The 23,672-nt window shown below is 42.3% G+C and overlaps 1 protein-coding gene across 1 annotated transcript in view; it reads right to left on the bottom strand.

Moving 5' to 3' along the window:
• LOC134222887 (uncharacterized) overlaps positions 1-23,672 on the bottom strand; it is a 636,084-nt gene that overhangs the window by 568,386 nt on the left and 44,026 nt on the right. The gene's annotated exons all lie outside the window — the stretch shown is intronic.

Consider the following 23,672-nt stretch of genomic DNA (forward strand, 5'->3'; position numbering starts at 1 on the left):
GTCTGCAGCTCGTAAGTGGAAATAGGGTCATTGGGGTTGGTCCAGAAGCGAATCCGCAGGAATTTGCGGTCTTCCGGAGAGTGGAGCATCTGCCGATGCTTTTTCTCCACGTCGACGACAATAGCGACGCAGCACGATGGAGAGCAGATCCTCCTGAACGACTGGTCCAACCAAGAGTGTGTCGTTCAATGAATATCCGGAGGATGTCTTGCACGATGCATCGAAAACGACCCTAACCTTTGTAGACGTGCTTGACTCTTTGAAGACGGCGTGGTGCGGTATGTAGCAGTGCGGTTGATCGTCGTCTACTGGATCGACAAGCTTCTTCATATGCCCTAACTGGAGGTATTCGTCCATTAAACGATGATACGCGTCCTTGGTGGCAGGATCACGTTCCAGACGCCGCTCGACACTCATAAGACGGCGATCCGCTATATCCCTTGAGCTTCCTAGGTCAAAATCGGGATTGCCGGTTCGAGGAAGACTGACGATATACCTTCCAGAAGGATCACGGGTGGTAGTAGCTACGTAGTGCTTCTCACAGCGATCTTCTTCAACGGATAGTGCTGGTCCGTCGGAGATGTCCTCGATTCCCAGAACTTCTGAAGCGTAGTTTTTATCGGATCATCTTTCGTAGATGACCACTTCCGACCACTATGAATCTCCCAAAAGGCTTCACTGCCGATAACGAGGTCTATCCTCCCTGGGATGTGGAATTGAGGGTCGGCGAGTCCAACCCTGGGAATGTTCCACGACGAAATGTTGAGTGGTATGGTCGGCAACGGTGCCGAAGGAGTTTTAAGAATGAGGAACTGTAGTTTCGTCGAAAACTCTTGTGTTCTCGACTGGATGGTGGCGGTAATAATATGATCTCTGCTATGGATATGTCCACTTTCGACCGGGGGTTGAACAGCAGCTTTGCTAGTGGCTTTGAAATGAAGTTGGACATTGAAGCCGAGTCCAGTAAGGCTCTTGCCTGGTACTCGTGTCCGTGATCATCAACGACATTGAGGACAACCGTTTCCAACAAAACAGTATTGCATGCAGTTCGGACTGCCATGCTGACATTGGGAGGAGCGGAGCTCCGAGTGCCCACACTAGTGAACGGAGACGGTTGTTGAACGGGAATAGTAGATGACACGTAACAAGCGTACAAGCGACAAGCGTAATTGTCAGCTTTGATATCGACCGACTCGTAGGGCTTCTTTGCGTTCCCTTCCAGAGACTGCAAAAGGAATTGCAGTTTGGCGACCGTTGGTATGTCCGCATTGGAGTGAACCATGGACGAAAATGTATCACGGAACGACAACCAACGTGAGAAATCGCCATTGAAACGGGGAGGTCGATCTGCGGTAAGCGGAGGTGGAAGTTGACAGGCGGAGCAGCAAACGAGGCGTTCAGTTGCGCTTGACTACCTTCGGTGGGGAGTTTGGAAACCAGGAATCGTTTTGCGGTACAATACCGATGCTCGAAATCTACTCTTTCGGCAAGATGTTCTTCCAGATCTTCGCTATCTAGACGCGATGGTATCCTGTACCTCCGCAAACGCAGTATTCACTTTGTCTAGGGAGTCGATTATCACTTGCACTTGGCACCTGTCACGCTCTGGATCGAAGTCAGCGACGAATTTCTCAACCGATTTTCGCATAGCGATCAAAGATTTCCGCTGGACCACCTTATCCGCGAGAATTTTCTCTTCCTTGGACGGCATTGTCGGCGAGCACATAAATACGGGAAACGTATGGAAACGGTAGTAAATCAAAACGGATCTCCTTCCCGGCGCGAGCTACTCGTTTATTCACGAAACCGTACCGGCGAGGCGAACACACAATCGAATGAATCAGATCCTTCCCGTCGCGGTGTATTGGCCTTCGCGACGAAGAAATCGACGGGAAAGGGTTGTTTTAATCGAACGAATTGCTTCTTCCCGTCGCGAACAAACCCAATCCAACGCGGTAACACAATCAAGGGCACGAACGGTTTCCACTTGAATTGTGTTCCGTTTCCCACCAATTGCCACAATGAATTGAACAAATCGAAAAAAGTCACCCAACTTTCATCAACCAAATGAAGTTGAATTCAATTTGGTTGGAATTATCTCTCAATTTACTTGCTACCACTAGCCACATGCATATAGCTGTGTGCACTGCCTCACCGGGTTGTTGTTGCAGATGGTCGCTCCAATCTTAGTAGTAATATTAGCTTCACCACACACCGCCAAACAGCTTCCCGACAACAGCTTTTATCGAAGAGGACGCTTTACCAGCGTCGTAAATGGCTTCAATGACGACGGCAATTGGGGGTTCAACCACCTGCTTGATGACCGCAAATGAACCCAAGATGGTCACAAAATGTCTTCTCCTGCACCCAACAGAGTAGTGTCCGCCTTGACACTCTCTCAAGCGGAAAAAATCTTCACGAAACACACAAATTTTCTTTGCCCACTGATCGATCGCTTTGATTACGGGCTCATCAATTAACCAACAACGTGTTGCTATCGAGGGCGCGCAATATCACATTCACTGCGATCGTTTATTTGTTTCTCTCCACACACTATCACTGAGGTGTACCAGCCTTGGTAGCAACCTCCGAGCGCGATGGCGCTTGCTTACCAATGTACAATGGCCACACAATTGACCAGCGCATCTGGTCAGTCATTTGTTCTTTCGCCGGCACTTTATAGCACTTTCCGGTCGCGGTTTGGCCTTCGATCCGGCTCGAAGGACCAAAAAATGTTCGAGCGCGAACTTTCCGGTAATTTTCCGGACTTTCTTCGCTGCCTTTGCAGCCACCGAAAAGCACTAAGTCCGGTATAAAACACACGCGGGAGTACTGACCAGGGGCTTGGGTCGCCACAAGCCCTTTGTGTTAAGGAAAACGTACTGGTTCTTCAAAAGTAGGCCCCAAGAAGCTCGTCCACCTTTTCACTAAGGTCCGGCCGAAGCACTCGACTATAACACCACCAAAATTCCCACCGCGAAAGGGTAATTGCCACCGCAATAAATTTTCTCCCACTTGGCCGTGATAGATAGCGAACAACAACACCGAGATCGACCGTACGTCCGTTTGACTTCGTATATTATTTGGAACTGAACTAGGTATGTACGATGTACTGTTTCGCTCCCCACTTGTGCAGCAGTCCACTGAAGGTGGACAGTGGATATAGGTATGCATATTGATTGTTATCACATACGCAGTAGTGTGATGTTGTTTTGTAGCGGTATGATTGATGGGGAAGAAATTTATATTGGACTCAATCTTAGCCTAATTATTAGGATGATTGGGTCCGGCTCCAACACATATAAAGTATTCCACATGATTATTGTTGTACGAAGACCTCTCTTTCTTACGAAAAGTATTCCAAAATAGACGGACAGCAGAACAGTTATGAATATGTATTTATTTTCTGATATGAAAATCACTGTGGAAATAAGTTTATAAAACAGCATTTTTTTTATTATGGGTCTACACGACACTAAGGAGAAACAGTTGAAAATCCATGGTCAACAGTGATTCAGCTGTGATGAAAAGAAAAACAAGGGTCCGATTGCGAAAATCGGAGGCCGTCACAAAAATATGATAGACTTTGAACGTTAATAACTTTGCCGTTTCTCGATGAATTTCCAATATATTTGGACCATTCGCTCAAGGATGAGTCAACGCTTCATTGTATTGTTCTAAAAATAGAGATTTTCAACTATTTACTATTGAAAATAGTCAAACATTTTAGAAATAATAAAACAACCAATCCCGTCCATGCATCGGAAGCACAGACATCAATATCAAGAAACTTGCGGGTTTGGATCTAATCCTCAGTTTGAACTATGTTTCACGCCTGTGAAAAACGAGAAACGAGAAGTAAGAAACGATGAGTGAGACGAGACCGTTTCCCTTTCTACTTCGCTCTTCCCAGTTGTCACAGTGAGAAGTGATAAGTGAGAAATAAGGAGCGTGAAGTGAGACGTCTCATTTCTCACTTCTCACTCCTTATTTCTCACTTCTCTATGTGAAACTTGAGTAGTGGGAAGTAATAGGTGAGAAAAAGTTGGTGAGAAATCAAAAGTTAGAGTTATCACCTCTTACTTCTCACTAATCATTTCTCACTTCTTATTTCCCACCGTGGAAAGTGAGTGATGCGAAGTAAGTATTGAGATGTTTTTGTCACAGTGACAAGTGAAAAATTTCTTCTCAGTTCTCACTTTTCACTTTTCACTGTGAAAAGTGAAAAGCGTGAAGTGAGAAAATATTAGATACAAGAAAGTAGGGGCCTCATTGCGCATCTCCTTTTGACAGCTCTTTCGTATGACAGTTTGCTCGTTTCGAGTCGAGCTGCGCACCTCAGCTTTCCTGCGCCAGCGAGCCATTTTGTTCGAGATTTGGCAGAGAGCGGTCCCAGCACCGCAACAAGCAACCAGCGCACGCAAGCCAGTTAGTTCGGGATTCTTCGGAAAGCGGTCCCAGCATCGACATCAATTGGTGATTGCTGCAGATCCGGTTTGCCGTAAATGATCGTTTGGCTCTCGTCGGCAACATAGCCAATATTTTGAAATTCATCCAACAATGATAGCCGTCGGCGTAATTGCTGCTGAAATCTCGTCGTCGGTGGGAGCAGTATTAATGCGAATTTTTGTCGCATAATGATGGTAATTGCAAAGGAATCCTTAATCGTTCCTTTTTTAGGACCATCATTTTAAAATAATACGAGAAAGGCAAAAAGGTTTTGTTTTGTTTTGTTTGTATTGTTACTTTTGTTTTACTACGTTTAGTGACTGAAAAGGGGCTTTGAGAGGATTTCTTGCCAGTGACGGTAGTCGACGGGTAGTTGCTGCAGAAAATTATTCGCAAATATGGCGTCTGTAGCAAGTTAACAAGTCTCAGGTACTTATTCAAAAGGACGTATGTGATTTTGTAATCAAAGATTTAAACGTTGATTTATCCAATCTGATAGTACTTCCACGCACACCATCACCACTGACAGGAAGGGGAAGCCTTCGGCTACCTGTTGGTTGTGTTGGTTTGCGTGGGGTGGGAGTCAACAGATTGGACAAATCGACGTTTGAATCTTTGTTTACAAAATCACATACGTCCTTTTAAATAAGTAACCGAGAAGTTAAGTCATTGAGTGGCTGTCGTCGGTGACAGCAGAATCGTACAAGTGCAATATTCTCTCTCATTTTTCACTCGATGCCGACAAAACTAAGATTTTTAAACAAGTTATTTTGAACTCTGCCGATGCTGATGACGACCGCACGATAATTTTCGGCAAAACCGTAATCGCGTACGGGAAAACAACATTCTGAGTTGACTTGAGACGCTGTCTTCGCCGGTAGCGGTTCAAGTAACATCTGTAATGACCGTCGGCAGTGTTTGAAGAAATCGTTTGCTAAGGGAACAGATTATGATTTTTTTGTAACGTAAATAGTTTACATTCCACATAATTGCTGGTTAATATTTGCGATTGTGTCATATATGAAACCTAATATTTATATGATATTACGGTTCTTATTGAACAAAGAGATTTTATGAAGTTTAAGTCGATCGGTCGTGTTTTGCAAACAACCCTTCAAATTTTTTTTCCTTAAAATTTAACCCTTTGAACAAAAAGCTTTTTCGCCCCTAACGTCATTTTGCCTATAAGATCTTCTTACCCTACAGCTCTTTCCCATCCACAGTGTTTTATTTTTCAAAGCTGTTTCGCTACTTTAACAAGAACAACAATTTTTCCTTAAGTAACATGTGTTAACAAATTTTGAATCGACATGAAAAAGTGACCAACTGACTTGTCTTTCTTTAATTTTCTCAAAGACAAGACAAAGAAAGACAATCTCATAGTAATGGATGACTAAAATATTCTCGTTGAATCAAGCAAGTCAATAACTTATTGGAAGAATTCAATTTTCTTTGACTCGGTACATATTGTGGAATAGCTTCCACCAAGCTCTCCCTCTGTACATATACCATTTATTCTTTCTTCTTGAAAGTTATGATAAGAGAAACATTCCACAATTGAATAAACCCAAACTACATCAATCAACTGCTGTCATCCGTGTGCTTAAATTTTCACGCTGTTCAACATTCCGTCAACCCTTTGTGACCTGCGAAGCAGCTCTCCAATATGGCTCCACTTTCTTCGGAACACAATGACATCTAATAGCGTTCTGGTGGAAAAGAAAGAAAAAAGAACCGCCAGATGAAAAAAGATCCCCGCAAGTGGTGAGGGAAAATTGTTGAAATTTTCCGATAATACGACCGCTAAAAGCGTTTTCAACAAAGAAACCAGTTTTCGATGGTCCACAATGAACGGGAGATTGGGACGAGGGTAGGTGAGAAAGTTCCATTTTCTTCACCAACCGAGGCAGGATAAATATTTCTTGGATTTCACGCTGACCTGTGGCGTGGCCGTGTGCAAAGAGCTTTGACCCTTTCAACTGGACCGTGAGCGGTGACCAGCGGCAGAAAGGGTCCCGAAGTAGATGACATGGAATCGATGGCACAAGTGTGAACGACGACGCATGGTCGACCAGTCGAGATGTGGTTGGTTGGCATTTGGCTCGTTTGGAATTCCTCTCGTGCCTCTACGAAGAACAACTTCCACTCGAGAAAAGTGGTCCCGGGACCCGGAGGAGGAACTTTTCGGAAACGGTTCATCAAACAACACATCCGGTCCTTGCCACCACATGACGAAGATGGGGGCGATGATGATGGAAGGGCATGGAATGGAGCACAGCTCCTTTGGGATTTTCGGATCGCTCAAAGGAAGTGTGAAATGAAGAAAAATGGAACTTTTCTTCCCACATCCACACACGCATAGCAACTTGTCACACGTCGTCGTCTTGGTGGGTTGGTCGTCGTTCCACTGCACAGGTCAGTTGCCGGGGCTGGACGATGAGATGATGGGAGCTTTTAACGGATTAATGGCTGCTTATGAAGCACAGGCAGCGGCGCTGCCGGAACGAGATCGCCTTATTTCGGATAAATGTCCAAAACGACGTGTGATTACGCTCAAATGCGCTCATAAATTCGATGAGGATTAAGGCCACGCTCCATTGGGTTCGACAGCCACTCTGACCATTTCTAATAGCCCCCTCGAAGCGTGCGTGCTGGTTGAACAAGTGGTAAAACTTTGCAAGAAAGTGGAATTCCAACCCGAATGTTCGACGAGCTGGAATGGTACCAAGAAAACTTAGAGATTGCCATCGGAATTTTGAATGTTTTTTGCTATCAGAAAAAGTCGTCCTCGAAAACAACCTCTTTCTAACCGAGACGACGACGCCGGCAACGGAAAACAAACGGCACGCATTTGTCAAAGATGCTCGAGAAGGGAAAATTTATAACGCGCTTAATTGACACATGATTCGACTAAGCTTGACAGCGGAATTGTTCGGACGAGAAAAACATTTGTCTTTCCGGGGAAGGTTTTCCTTTCGGCAGGCGAACCCGAACGAGCACGAAAGCATGAAGAAAGCAATGTATTTGGACATGTACTTCGACCAACCACCAGCAGCAGCAGCAGCAGCACCACTGATCCTTCCCAGACAACACGGGCTTAATTTTGACAAATATTTATTGCGAAATGTTATTTTTTTTTCTTCTCGTGGTGGGTTGCGATGTCGACGACGGTGACAGCGGAGTCGATGACAGCGATCTGTTTGAACGTAAGAGCAGTGAGAAGGAAGACATGTGGAAATAATGGATTGAGCGGTTCTTCAGGTAAGCGGAAAAGCATCTCATGTTTCAATAAGCGTGGGAGGGATGCTTTAGCAAACTTGTCACACATGCGCCCAGATAAAATGAAAAAAAAAACCCGAATGAATAACAATTTCTTAATCTGAATATATTTGGAATATGTTCGGTTTACAGAGCGGTTCATGCAATTAAATAGGAAATGTTTATTCGATAAATCATTGCAAAAATATGTTCGACACTTCTAGGACGGAAGTCGCAGATATTTTGTCGCACCGAAATGCTTTCTTCTACAACTGAACCTTCGTTATCTATGTGCAGTCATTTGCGTACAACCCATCCGCGTACTATGACTGACTAGGCTCTTGAACGCTTTTGCAGCGTGCTTACCTGACGGGTAGAAAATAAAAAACCCAGATTAATCCACCTAGCGGTGATGGTGCCTTTCTCGACCTTCGTAAAATGTGTGTGCTTGAAAATAGATGAGCTAGTAGCTAAGAGTAAAAAAGACAAATTTCTTTGTCCGTTCTATGAAAATCAGATTACGGCAAAGATATTGTAGATCCAGTTGAAAACCGAAAATCATATTTTGTCCCATTCCCGGATGTCGCAACTGCATCGCGAGTGGTGCCCGACTATGACACAGTTGCGCACTACTCGCGATGCGCTACTCCTACTACTACTCCTACTACTGCACTATACTACTCGCACTACTCCGGAAATGCGAGAAAATGCGAGAAAATGCGATTGTCGCGAGACCTCGGTTCGGTTTTCAGCTTGATCTACAATATGCTAATATTAATAAGAATTTCGACATTTTTATTTCCTTTTCCAATGTTTTTGACGTTCATACCCCTGTTTTATTTTACCCAGTCATATATTTTAAGGATATCACTTTTGGATGTTAGTTGAACTGAAGCTCCGACTGCACAAAAAGAAAACGAAAATGTCATTCCCATCAAGCGAGCGGAGGGATATTTGATATTTGATATTTGTTATGATATAAATCTCATGACCGTCTTTCTGCCAAACTCCCGTATGAAAAGGGGGGGGGAAGTGCATCAGTGTGGAAGCATCCGATAGTTCGTTTTCGGAAAGAAATTATAGCCTTTCGGTACAACTTTGTTGCACAAGAAAGGCAAAAAGAATGTTGGCCATAATTTCTAAGGTAATAGTCCAATCTGGCCAACTTTCAATAGAAAATAATAGAATAGGATTCCGCGTCTAATGCAATTTGTTGAGAGTAAATCGGTTGAGGGTAAGTCCATTAAAAGTCAGCTAGACTTTTTACTCGCTTTATAACACATAGTATATTTTGGCCATAATTGCTGTGCCCATGTTCCGATCTTCCAGGATTCCGCGTCGAATGAAACTTGTTGGAATTAAATCGGTTGAGTTCCAAAAAAGTGAGCTAAACTTTTCGCACTTTTGGTGTGCGCACACACACAGAAACATCATCTCAGTTCGTCGAGCTGAATCGATTTGTATACAACACTGTGGGTCTCCAGGCCTTCTGTAAAAGTTTGGTTTTGGAGCGAACATACAACCTTATCGTATAAAAAGCAAAAATGATGTTTCGGCCATAACTTCTGAACCCATAGTCCGATCTAGCCAATTTTCAATAGGAAACAATAGGAAAGGATTCTGCGTCGAATGAAATTTGTTGCGAGCAAATCGGTTGAGGATAAGTGCCTGAAAAATGAGTGACATTTTTTACGCGATTTTTATGTATAAATTTGTATTTTGGCCATAACTTCCGATCCCATAGTCCGACCTGGCCATTTTTCAATAGGAAACAATGGGAAAGGATTCTGCGGCGAATGCAATGTGTTGCGAGCAAATCGGTTGAGGATAAGTGCCCGAAAAATGAGTGACATTTTTAAGCGTTTTTTCGTATGAATTTGTATTTTGGCCATAACTTTCGATTCCATAGTTCGATCTGGACAATTTCAAATAGGAAATAATGGGACAGGATTCTGCGTCGAATGCAATTTGTTGCGAGCAAATCGGTTGAGGCTAAGTGCCCGAAAAATGAGTGACATTTTTAAGCGTTTTTTTCGTATGAATTTGTATTTTGGCCATAACTTCTGATCCCATAGTTCGATCTGGCCAATTTCAAATAGGCAACAATAAGACAGGATTCTGCATCGAATGCAACTTGTTGCGAGCAAATCGGTTGAGAATAAGTTCCCGGAAAATGAGTGACATTTTTACGCGATTTTTTGTAGGATTTTGTATTTTGGCCATAACTTCTGATCCCATAGTCCGATCTGACCACTTTCAAATAGGAAATAATGGGACAGGATTCTGCGTCGAATGCAACTTGTTGCGAGCAAATCAGTTGAGGATAAGTGCCCGAAAATGAGTGACATTTTTACGCGATTTTTCGTATGAATTTGTATTTTGGCCATAACTTCTGATCCCATAGTCCGATAGGATCAATTGCAAATAGGAAACAATGGGACAGGATTCTGCGTCGAATGCAACTTGTTGCGAGCAAATCAGTTGAGGATAAGTGCCTGAAAAATGAGTGACATTTTTTACGCTATTTTTTCGTATGAATTTGTATTTTGGACATTACTTCTGATCCAATAGTCCGATCTGGCCAATTATCATTAGCAAACAATGGGACAGGATTCTGCATCGAATGCAACTTGTTGCGAGCAAATCGGTTGAGAATAAGTGCCCGAAAAATGAGTGACATTTTTTACGCGATTTTTTCGTATGTATTTGTATTTTGGCCATAACTTCTGATCCCATAGTCCGATCTGACCAATTGCAAATAGGAAACAATGGGACAGGATTCTGCGACGAATGCAATGTGTTGCGAAAAAATCGGTTGAGGATAAGTGCCCGAAAAATGAGTGACATTTTTTACGTGATTTTTTCGTATGAATTTGTATTTTGGCCATAACTTTCGATCCCATTGTCCGATCTGGCCAATTTCAAATAGGAAACAATGAGACAGGATTCTGCGTCGAATGCAACTTGTTGCGAGCAAATCGGTTAAGGATAAGTGCCCGAAAAATGAGTGACATTTTTTACGCGATTTTTCCGTATGAATTTGTATTTTGGCCATAACTTTCGATCCCATAGTCCGATCTGGCCAATTTCAAATAGGAAATAATGGGACAGGATTCTACGTCGAATGCAACTTGTTGCGAGCAAATCGGTTGAGGATAAGTGCCCGAAAAATGAGTGACATTTTTTACGCGATTTTTCCGTATGAATTTGTATTTTGGCCATAACTTTCGATCCCATAGTCCGATCTGGCCAATTTCAAATAGGAAATAATGGGACAGGATTCTACGTCGAATGCAACTTGTTGCGAGCAAATCGGTTGAGGATAAGTTCCCGAAAAATGAGTGACATTTTTTGAGTAGTTTTGCGCACACACACACACACACACACACACACACACACACACACACACACACACACACACACACACACACACACACACACACACACACACACACACACACACAGACATCACCTCAATTCGTCGAACTGAGTCGATTGGTATATAACACTATGGGTCTCCGGGCCTTCTATAAAAAGTTTGTTTTTGGAGCGATCATATAGCCTTTACCGTATACTTAGTATACGAGAAAGGCAAAAATCACAAACGTTTTTTTTTTGTTAGCACTTTTTTCAAAACAGTAGCTGTACCAACACTGTAACAAAACTTTTCCTATATTTAACAAAAATATAGCTCGACGTGTTCCATCTGAAAACAAAAACTAAAATTTTAGCAAATTATGTTAATTTATGTTTGGGCCCTCCTTAGCCGTGCGGTAAGACGCGCGGCTACAAAGCAAGACCATGCTGAGGGTGGCTGGGTTCGATTCCCGGTACCGGTCTAGACAATTTTCGGATTGGAAATTGTCTCGACTTCCCTGGGCATAAAAGTATCATCGTGTTAGCCTCATGATATACGAATGCAAAAATGGTAGCCTAGCTAAGAAACCTCGCAGTTAATAACTGTGGAAGTGCTTAATGAACACTAAGCTGCGAGGCGGCTCTGTCCCAGTGTGGGGATGTAATGCCAATAAGAAGAAGAAGAAGAAGAAGTTAATGAAAAGAACGAAGTTATCACTTGCTTAAGAAATTTTTCTAATATAATTTCCTTTCGGCTCCATAATAAAGATATCAATCGATTTCTTACATGCTTGCCGTATTGATTATAACATATTAATTGTATAACAATCATGTAATGGCCATCGTTGAATTTTCTTTGGGGACAGAGATTTACGACGAGATTTCTTGTACTTAAAATTTACGTTTTGCCTTTCTCGTATACTAAGTATACGGTAAAGGCTATATGATCGCTCCAAAAACAAACTTTTTATAGAAGGCCCGGAGACCCATAGTGTTATATACCAATCGACTCAGTTCGACGAATTGAGGTGATGTCTGTGTGTGTGTGTGTGTGTGTGTGTGTGTGTGTGTGTGTGTGTATGTGTGTGTGTATGTGTGTGTGTGTGTGCGCAAAACTACTCAAAAAATGTCACTCATTTTTCGGGCACTTATCCTCAACCGATTTGCTCGCAACAAGTTGCATTCGACGCAGAATCCTATCCCATTGTTTCCTATTTGAAATTGGCCAGATCGGACTATGGGATCGAGAGTTATGGCCAAAATACAAAATCATACGAAAAAATCGCGTGAAAAATGTCACTCATTTTTCGGGCACTTATCCTCAACCGATTTGCTCGCAACAAGTTGCATTCGACGCAGAATCCTGTCCCATTGTTTCCTATTTGAAATTGGTCAGATCGGACTATGAGATCGAAAGTTATGGCCAAAATACAAATTCATATAAACAAATCGCGTAAAAAATGTCACTCATTTTTCGGGCACTTATTCTTAACCGATTTGTTCACAACAAGTTGCATTCGACGTAGAATCCTGTCCCATTGTTTCCTATTGAAAATTGGCCATATCGGACTATGGAATCGGAAGTTATGGCCAAAATACAAAATCATACGAAAAAATCTTGTAATAAATGTCACTCATTTTTCGGGCACTTATTCTCAACCTATTTGCTTGCAACAAGTTGCATTCGACGCAGAATCCTGTCCCATTGTTTCGTAATTGAAATTGGCCAGATCGGACTATGGGATCGAGAGTTACGGCCAAAATACAAAAGCATACGAAAAAATCGTGTAAAAAATGTTACTCATTTCTTGGGCACTTATTTTTAACCGATTTACTCACAACAAGTTGCAGTCGACGTAGAATCCTGTCCCGTTGTTTCCTATTGAAAATTGGCCATATCGAACTATGGAATCGGAAGTTATGGCCAAAATACAAATTTTTACGTAAAAATCGCGTAAAAAATGTCACTCATTTTTCAGGCACTTATCCTCAACCGCTCGCAACAAATTGCATTCGACGCAGAATCCTTTCCCATTGTTTCCTATTGAAAATTGGACAGGTCGGACTATGGGATCGGAAGTTATGACCAAAATACCTTTTTTGCCTTTTTGCCTTTCTCGTATACTAAGTATACGGTAAAGGCTATATGATCGCTCCAAAAACAAACTTTTTATAGAAGGCCCGGAGACCCATAGTGTTATATACCAATCGACTCAGTTCGACGAATCGAGGTGATGTCTGTGTGTGTGTGTGTGTGTGTGTGTGTATGTGTGTGTGTATGTGTGTGTGTGTGTGCAAAACTACTCAACAAAATGTCACTCATTTTTCGGCACTTATCCTCAACTGATTTGCTCGCAACAAGTTGCATTCGACGCAGAATCTTGTCCCATTGTTTCCTATTTGAAATTGGCCAAATCGGACTATGGGATCCAGAGTTATGGCCAAAATACAAATTCATTTGAAAAAATCGCGTAAAAAATGTCACTCATTTTTCGGGCACTTATCCTCAACCGATTTGCTCGCAACAAGTTGCATTCGACGCAGAATCCTGTCCCATTGTTTCCTATTTGAAATTGGCCAAATCGGACTATGGGATCGAGAGTTATGGCCAAAATACAAATTCATTTGAAAAAATCGCGTAAAAAATGTCACTCATTTTTCGGGCACTTATCCTCAACCGATTTGCTCGCAACAAGTTGCATTCAACGCAGAATCCTGTCCCATTATTTCCTATTTGAAATTGGCCAGATCGGACTATGGGATAGAAAGTTATGGCCAAAATACAAAATCCTACGAAAAAATCGCGTAAAAAATGTCACTCATTTTTCGGGAACTTATCCTCCACCGATTTGTTCGCAACAAGTTGCATTCGACGCAGAATCCTGTCCCATTGTTTCCTATTTGAAATTGGCCAGATCGGACTATGGGATCGAAAGTTATGGCCAAAATACAAATTCATACAAAAAAATCGCGTAAAAAATGTCACTCATTTTCGGACACTTATCCTCAACCGATTTGCTCGCAACAAGTTGCATTCGACGCAGAATCCTGTCCCATTATTTCCTATTTGAAATTGGCCAGATCGGATTATGGGATAGAGAGTTATGGCCAAAATACAAATTCATACGAAAATATTGCGAAAAGAAATGTCACTCATTTTTCAGGCACTTATTCTCAACCGATTTGCTCGCAACAAATTGCATTCGACGCAAAATCCTTTCCCATTGTTTCCTATTGAAAATTGGACAGGTCGGACTATGGGATTGGAAGTTATGACCAAAATACCTTTTTTTATAAAAGTCACAAAAAATGTCACCTATTTTTCGGACACCTAACCTTAATCGATTCACACGAAACAAGTTGCATTCGAGGCGGAATCCTGTCCCATTGTTTCCTATTGAAAATTGGCTAGATCGGACTATGGGATCGGAAGTTATGGCCGAAACACCATTTTAGCCTTTTTATACGAAAAGGCTGTATGTTCGCTCCAAACACCAAACTTTTACAGAAGGCCTCGAGACCCATAGTGTTATATACCAATCGATTCAGCTCGACGAACTGAGATGATGTCTCTGTCTCTCCCACTTCATACGGGAGTTTGGCAGAAAGACGGTCATGAGATTTATATCTTAACAAATATTGCCCTCCGCTCGCGTGATGGGAATGACATTTTCGTTTTCTTTTTGTGTAGTCGGAGCTTCAGTTCAACTAACATCCAAAAGTGATATCCTTAAAATATATGACTGGGTGAAATAAAACAGGGTTATGTACGTCAAAAAGATTGGAAAAGGAAACAAAAATGTCGAAATTCTTATTAGCATATTGTAGATCAAGCTGAAAACCGAACCGAGGTCCCGCGAAATCGCATTTTCTCGCATTTCCGGATGTTGCAACCACTGCATCGCGAGTAGTGCGCAACTGTGCCATAGTCGGGCACCACTAGCGATGCAGTTGCGACATCCGGAAATGGGACAAAATATGATTTTCGGTTTTCAACTGGATCTACAATATCTTTGCCATAAATAATCTGATTTTCATAGAACGGACAAAGAAATTTGTCTTTTTTACTCCTAGCCACTAGCTCATCTTTTTTCAAGCACACACATTTTACGAAGGTCGAGAAAGGCACCATCACCGCTAGGTGGATTAATCTGGGTTTATACGAAAAGATTGTATGTTCGATCCAAAACCAAACTTTTACAGAAGGCCTGGAGACCCATAGTGTTATATACCAATCGACTCAGCTCGACGAACTGAGATGATGTCTCTATGTGTGTGTGCGCGCACCAAAAGTGCGAAAAGTTTAGCTCACTTTTTTGGAACTTATCCTCAACCGATTTAATTCCAACAAGTTACATTCGACGCGGAATCCTGTCGTATTGTTTCTATTGAAAATTTGGAAGATCAGACCATGGACACAGAAATTATGGCCAAAATATACTAAGTGTTATAAAAAAGCGAGTAAAAAAGTCTAGCTGACTTTTAATGGACTTACCCTCAACCGATTCACTCACAACAAATTGCATTAGACGCGGAATCCTGTTCTATTATTTTCTATTGAAAGTTGGCCAGATTGGACTATTACCTTAGAAATTATGGCCAAAATACTTTTTGCCTTTCTTGTGCAACAAAGTTGTACCGAAAGGCTATAATTTCTTTCCGAAAACGAACTATCGGATGCTTCCACACTGATACACTTCCCTCCCTCTTCATACGGGAGTTTGGCAGAAGGACGGTCATGAGATTTATATCATAACAAATCAAGACAAAATTTTCAAAACGACTTATCTGCTTTTGTAAACAAAGATTCAAACGACGATTTGACGAATCTGATAGCTCTCCCACGCAAACCAACACCATCAACAGGTAGCGGAAACATTCACCTACCTATCGGTGGTGTTGGTTTGAGTGGGAGAGTTATCAGATTCGTCAAATCGTCGTTTGAATCTTTGTTTACAAAAGCAGATAAGTCGTTTTGAAAATTTTGTCTTGAAATATTACCCTCCGCTCGCTTGATGGGAATGACATTTTCGTTTTCTTTTTGTGTAGTCAGAGCTTCAGTCTAACAAACATCCAAATGTGATATCCTTAAAATATATAACTGGGTAAAATAAAACAGGGGTATGTACATCAAAAAGATTGGAGAAGGAAAATAATTGTCAAAATTCTTATTAGCATATTGTAGATCAAGTTGAAACCCGAACCGAGATCTCACGTTTTCAACTGGATCTACAATATATTTGCTTGAAATAATCCGATTTTCATAGAACGGACAAATAAGCTTTTCTTTTTACCTCCTAGCTACTAGCTCATCTACTTTCAAGCAAACACATTTTACGAAGGTCGAGAAAGGCACCATCACCGCTAGGTGGATTAATCTGGGTTTTTGCTAGAATATCTCAAATATCTTTTTATATGTAAGAGATAAAAATAATGAATATAGCAAAACGTGACTTCTTTATAGCGCTTAAAATTGTTGAACATTTAAAAATTGTAGAAAGATAAAGTTATATAAAGAAGTTTTATGGAAAAATCATTTTTGCCCACCTAAATTTAAAGATAGACCTACAGTGTCTTTAACCAAAAAAAATGACTTACTTTACTACATTGCTGAACAAAGTGATTTTTGTTTGTCTTTATAAGCGACACTTTCAGCTCAAGGCTGGCTCGTCTTATTTTTCGTTTTTTTCCAAAATCGATAAACAAAAAATGTAATTTTTCTCTTCCAGGAGGATTGATCACAAAATAGATACATCTAAAAAATCAGAAATATTTACTGGAATCACTTTACTTACAAACGTATAGTTCTAAAATGCTTTTTACAGCCAAAATAATTTCAATCACGTTTACTCAAAAGTAGCAGTGTGCGTTGGGTTAAACGACATTTTTGATCCAATAAAACAGTGGTTCTCAACCTGGGGTACCTTCGCTGTCCTCAAGGGGTACCTCAAACAAAAGTGCGTAATGGCGGATGTATTGCAATTCAAATAAAAACTTATTGATAATGTTTTGATAGGCGTGTATTTTTAAATTTTCAAACTTTGTATTGCACATAATATGCATGACGATCAGTATATCAAAGCCTATTGAATCTTGTCATTCAAAACCAACACAGTATATGAAGGGCTGTGGGAAGGGTTTGAATCCAAAAGAGAATTACAAAGTCTCTCACTTATCGTCTCTGTATACATATACGATATGTAGAATACTGCGAGAGATTTTTTCGAAAGCTGCCATGAAAAAGAAGTGATTTGGGAGGCTATACCTCATGATAACTTTTTTTAAAAAGCTCCAAACGCGGGGAGCACTGGTTCTGATGATGCATTTCAACTTGTTCTACACAGCTGTGCGGTCTGCAACACAAAATGAGCGAAAATCATCACTTCTGTGTGGGGGCTGCCAATCCGATTTGTTTTCTCGCACTTGTATACAAGTTTGATAAATTTGTTATCATGGCTTGTTATGATTCGTGTCTTTCTTTAATCGTTGTTTGTTACATATTGAGAGCGTTTTCTGCAAACCTTGGCTGTGGGACAAAAGATCAAAAGACAAAACTACGAGTGACTTAAATCTAGAATCTTAATTGTTCTAAATGCTTGGAAGCCTCCATTCTAGAGACATAAAGCCTTTGTCCAAAAAGCTCAGAAGCTCCTTTTAAGAGGCTCGGAAGCCTCCTTTCAAGAGGCTCGGAAGCCTCCTTTCAAGAGGCTCGGAAGCCTCCTTTCAAGAGGCTCGGAAGCCTCCTTTCAAGAGGCTCGGAAGCCTCCTTTCAAGAGGCTCGGAAGCCTCCTTTCAAGAGGCCTGGAAGCCTCCTTTCAAGAGGCTCAAGCCTCCTTTCAAGAGGCTCAGAAGCCTCCTTTCAAGAGGCTCAGAAGCCTCCTTTCAAGAGGCTCAGGAAGCCTCCTTCAAGAGGCTCGGAAGCCTCCTTTCAAGAGGCTCAAGCCTCCTTTCAAGAGGCCTGGAAGCCTCCTTTCAAGAGGCTCAGAGCCTCCTTTCAAGAGGCTCAGAAGCCTCCTTTCAAGAGGCTCGGAAGCCTCCTTTCAAGAGGCCTGGAAGCCTCCTTTCAAGAGGCCTGGAAGCCTCCTTTCAAGAGGCTCAGAAGCCTCCTTTCAAGAGGCTCGGAAGCCTCCTTTCAAGAGGCTCAAGCCTCCTTTCAAGAGGCTCAAGCCTCCTTTCAAGAGGCCTGGAAGCCTCCTTTCAAGAGGCTCAGAGCCTCCTTTCAAGAGGCTCAGAAGCCTCCTTTCAAGAGGCTCAGAAGCCTCCTTTCAAGAGGCTCAGAAGCCTCCTTTCAAGAGGCCTGGAAGCCTCCTTTCAAGAGGCTCAGAAGCCTCCTTTCAAGAGGCTCGGAAGCCTCCTTTCAAGAGGCTCAGAAGCCTCCTTTCAAGAGGCTCAGAAGCCTCCTTTCAAGAGGCTCAAGCCTCCTTTCAAGAGGCTCAGAAGCCTCCTTTCAAGAGGCTGGAAGCTTCCTTTCCAGAGGCCAGAAAGCCTCCTTTCAAGAGGCTCAGGAAGCCTCCTTTCAAGAGGCTGGAAGCCTCCTTTCAAGAGGCTCAGAAGCCTCCTTTCAAGAGGCTGGAAGCCTCCTTTCAAGAGGCCTCAAGCCTCCTTTCAAGAGGCTCAGAAGCCTCCTTTCAAGAGGCTGGAAGCCTCCTTTCAAGAGGCTTGGAAGCCTCCTTTCAAGAGACTCGGAAGCCTCCTTTCAAGAGGCTCGGAAGCCTCCTATCAAGAGGCTCGGAAGCCTCCTTTCAAGAGGCTCGGAAGCCTCCTTTCAAGAGGCTCGGAAGCCTCCTTTCAAGAGGCTCGGAAGCCTCCTTTCAAGAGGCTCGGAAGCCTCCTATCATGAGGCTTGGAAGCCTCCTTTCAAGAGGCTCGGAAGCCTCCTTTCAAGAGGCTCGGAAGTCTCCGCTATTGAAAGGAAGCTTTTGAGCCTTTTGAGAGGAGGCTTTCGAGCCTCTTGAAAGTAGGCTTCCGAGCCTCTTGAAAGGAGGCTTCCGAGGCTACTTTCAAGAGATTCAGAAGCATCTTTTAAAGATACAAAGAAGTCTCCTTTTAAGTAGCTCAAAAGCCACCATTCAAAATGGTCGAAAGCCTCTCTACAAGGCGCTCAGAAGCCTCTTATCAAGAGGTGCGGAAGCATATTTTCAAGAGATTAAAAGCGCCTTTTAAAAGGTTCGGAAGCCTCCTTCCAAGAAGCTCGGAATTATTTTTTCAATAGGTTCAGAAGCGTCCTTTCAAGATGCAAAGGAAGCCTCCTTCTAAGTGACTCAAAAGCCGCCATTTAAGAGACTCGAAAGCCTCTCTACAAAAAGCCTCTGATCAAGAGCTGCGGAAGCCTACTTTCAAGAGGGGGTACCTCAATTAATGCAAATGTTTGAAGGGGTACCTTTCAAGAAAAAGGTTGAGAACCGCTGATGTAGGACTGACGTCTTTCTTTACTATACTGGGTGTCATTTAGATTTTTGGGAGTCGAGAGCGTTACGCTGAAAGGGAAGATTTCGAACGTTACTAGCGCCTTTATGTTTCAATGGATTTTGAAGATTTATATATCAATCGATTCAAGCATTCTCCAGCAATTTGTCAATTTCATTGAATCTTAAGATTATTAACGGTAAGCTATTGAAATTTTCAATTCTTATCAGAGCCAATAAAAAATTTTTTATAACCAGTCCCGTGCATTCCTAACACAGACATCAGAATGCAGTATACAACGGGCCTTCGGGTCTACCACTAGATTTTCTTTATGTATAAACGCTTGCCTATGTAGATCTTGGTACCGCCGTCTGACGCCATTTGGCTATCAAGATATTGGAAGCTTTCAACATTCTGCACTGATTACCCGTCTACTATGAAACTGGAAAAGGTCGCCATGTTTGTATCTAACGATTTGTTTTTGTTGACGTTGATGACTAAACATGCCGAAAGGGAGCGCTCGGCAAGGTCGTTGGACTTACTCTGCATATCAGGGCGCCGTTGAACGAGGAGTGCATCGTCGTCAGCCAATTCGAAGTCGTTTGCTCCATGGTTATTGATCTCAGGTGATATATAGACTGCCATAGCAGCCCGCGGTTTGCTTTGGTTCACGGTCAATCACACCTACCAGAATTTCGTTGATTACGATGGGGATCAGTAACGTTGATAGAATACATCCTTGCCTCACACGAGCTACGACCCGGATAGGGTCGGACAAGACCCCATTGAACAGCGCTCTACACGAGAAGGCCTCGTACTGTACCACGATGAGGCCGATGATTTTCTCAAGAAGCCTCTTACGTCTTAAGGCGTTCCACATATTCTCGTGATTGAGACGGTCGAAAGCTTATTCGTAGTCAATGAATACCAAATAAAGGGACTCTTGGAATACGTTGACCTGCTCCAAAATTATTCGGAGCGTGGACCATATTGTCACAGGATCTTTTGGCACGGAATCTGGCCTGTTGCTGTTGGAGAGTCACATCGATCATCTCATGAACCCGGGTTAGGATAACTTTGCACAGAACTTTGAAAACGGTACACAGCTACAAAATACTTCGCCAGTTCTAGCATACAGTCTTCATATTAGATATCACCAAACATCTCTATGAATTGAATATAAAGCTGCAAATCAGGAATCAACACGTCGAACCGTTATTATCCAACATGCAAACTATTGAAACAGAACTGAAACAATTTTGCACAATTTACTGTTGAAAACTGATGCAATTCTCTAATTCTGAAGAAAACACTCGAAGCCCATGAACAGAAATTTTCAAGGCTATTCGCTTATTTTTGAGAACTGTAATTTTTAATAGAAAACAACGAAGCAGGATTTTCCGTCGAACACATCTCTTTTCGAGCAAATTTGGTCAAGGTTAGCACCTTAATATGTTATCTTTTTTACGCGTATTTTGCGCAAAAAAATAAATTCTGGCCGTAACTTTCGATCCCATAGTCCGATCCAAACAATTCTCAATAGGGAACAATCTTACAGTATTATTTGTTTAATGCAACTTGTTACAAGCAAATCGATTAAGGATAAGCGAAAAAATGGACGCAGTAAAAACTATGCCCAAGAGCTTAACGACCACTTCCCAAGGCCTGTACCAGTTAGGAGGCCTGCCTAGAACTTGGTGGACGCAGGCCATCAATTTCGCCCTGACGGCTAATGAGGAATAGACTGCGCCTGACCCAAAACGGCCCAGACAGCAATCCGCCGAAGCGCTCAGACCATAAGGGCCACGTCATCTGGGCGGAGCAGATTGGAGTGCAGAGAAGTGCAAAGGGCGTCGACCCGAGAGTGCAACTTCTCGGCCCAAAAAGGCGAAAGGCACCAACCAGACGCAAGTCGCTAGGCCGCAAGATGGTACCAGCCAGCCGGTGCCAAGGAATCGAAAATCCCTGGCAGCTGGTCAGTAGGGCAAAGCGGAAGTCGAGCGCATCTCGAACCGGGGCGGAAGTCACCCTCCAGTGCAAACAACTGGACAAGGTCATGAACGCGGACGAAGCTGTCTCTGCCGTCAGATAGCAATGCGGTACATAAGTCGAGAAGACCTCTATACGCTTAAGAGGCGGTCCCTTTGGAACCTACTTTAGGTTATGGGTCGCAGAAGCCAAAAAGGTCATGGAGCGAGGGTAGTTAAAGATCTGCTGGTCAGTATGTCCAGTAAGCAACTGCCAGCAACATTCAACGAAACGTTTGTCAGTTCTGGTCTTTGGCAATAGATATGGACTGGAGGATGGATGGGCAGGTGCTATCAGTGCTTTAAGTCAGGGCACAAGTCCTGCGACCGTCGATGTCGTCGTTGAGTTAACAAAGCTGAATCTTACTAACTGCGCATCTGCCCAGCAGCTGCTGTGGCAGTCAGTCTCGGAGCCAATGATCTATGTCGCCCTGCTGTTCGACCTGCACAACGTCGCTGTCGGTAACGGCAATTGGGTGACGGATGGCCGTTACCTGCACGATGGGACGGTACCCGATTTAAGAGGTGGTACACTCCTTCTCTGAGGGTAACGCGATAGCCATTGGCATTATGGTGCTCTGTCCATGATACAAAGAATAATGGTGTCATTATCACAGCACAATTCATATTGGAGCAGAGGGGCATGCACAAGTAAAGCGATTCTGCTGCTTATGAATAAACAAGTACCCAGTCAGAAGGATTGTATAGTCTATTGAAAATCTATCTCTCACGAGCAGTGGATCGTTGAATGTGCCACCAACAGTGATTTTTCATGGAGTCTCAATGTTTATAACATGTGTCCACAAACGAGAAAACGAAGAAAAGAAGAAAAAAAATGGTCGCGAAACGGCAGAAATGTTGGGATCCGAGAAAATAGCTATACTTATAACTAAAAGGGGAAAGAGTTATAATAATATTTTACAGCACAAAATAAATAGATAGCGAAAAGTTGGAAAGAACATCCTGGAGTACTGGGAGTCGAAAAGGAGCAAAACCGGATGCAACAGAAGGCCGCAAAAATAAAAAAAACTTTCTATCAGTCAACCGAGTGGACACAGTTGATAACAACCAGCGCCAATACGTGTGACTTCAGTTTAGTTCTGGTGAGACAGATGCGAATATCAAAACATGTGACTCCGACGATATCACCCATGGAGTGCAAAAAAGGCAAAGTGACGTTGCCTAAAACGTGACAATGATTTACGATTCTCGCGAAAACGTCGGAAACTTAGATTTAGTTCAAGAGATAATTTGGCTTTTCGGTAATCGATAATTTTGATGAATTTGACAGGTTAACAGAGGGTCTACCAAGTATCGTGTAGATAACAACTAACACTCATACGATAATTGGAACATTATTTGGCTATTACATGTTTGAATCCCAGAGTAACAGTAACAGTTTGAATTTGTTGAATCAATTTTTCAAAAATGCTAGAGCCTCGATTTTCAAGGGAGTATAAACATAAATCCCTGAATTTCGCGTCAGCATTTACCAGAACCGCGATTCTCGCCACTGGTAGAGCAAATACGCGACAAATCCGTGAAAAGCCGGGTTATAACAACCCCGCAAACGATTTGTTCGGCCATATGACCCGATAGGTCAAACGACAACATTGGTCAAATAAAATTATCTGCCATATGTATTCGTCCAAATAACAGCCAGATGACTCTTTTATTGGTTTTATTGGTGTTTTATAGGCCGACAGTTCTAGGCACAAAAAATAGATTCTTCGGAAAAGCTAATCTTAAATAGGCCAACAATTCTGATTAGACAATAAAATTAGATACAATTTAAGACGGTTAAAGGAAAACTCGAAAGAATTAAGCCAAGGAAATACATGGAAAATGGATTGTATGAGTTTGTCATGATGATTTAGTAGAATCCTACCTAAGAGGTGAGCCAGCAAAGGGCGGAAAACCTCTCAAATAACACAAAAAAAAAAACAAAAAAAAGAACCTCCCATGAAAGCTGGGAAGAATTTCTTATGAAAATTTTAACCAAATTTTCCATGGAGATACAGTAGAATACAAAGGAGTATAAATTCCCTGTTGTTCGTTATGTCAAAATCAAAATTAGCCCAATCGATTCAAAACCAAATCCACATCGAGTTTCCTATTTATCAAATGATGTAAAAATGAACTCACTCAGTGGTAAATCGATTTCGGTTCAACATG

The sequence above is a fragment of the Armigeres subalbatus genome, chromosome 1 (assembly GCF_024139115.2).
Source record: "Armigeres subalbatus isolate Guangzhou_Male chromosome 1, GZ_Asu_2, whole genome shotgun sequence".
In the NCBI taxonomy this organism is placed as follows: Eukaryota; Metazoa; Arthropoda; class Insecta; order Diptera; family Culicidae; genus Armigeres; species Armigeres subalbatus.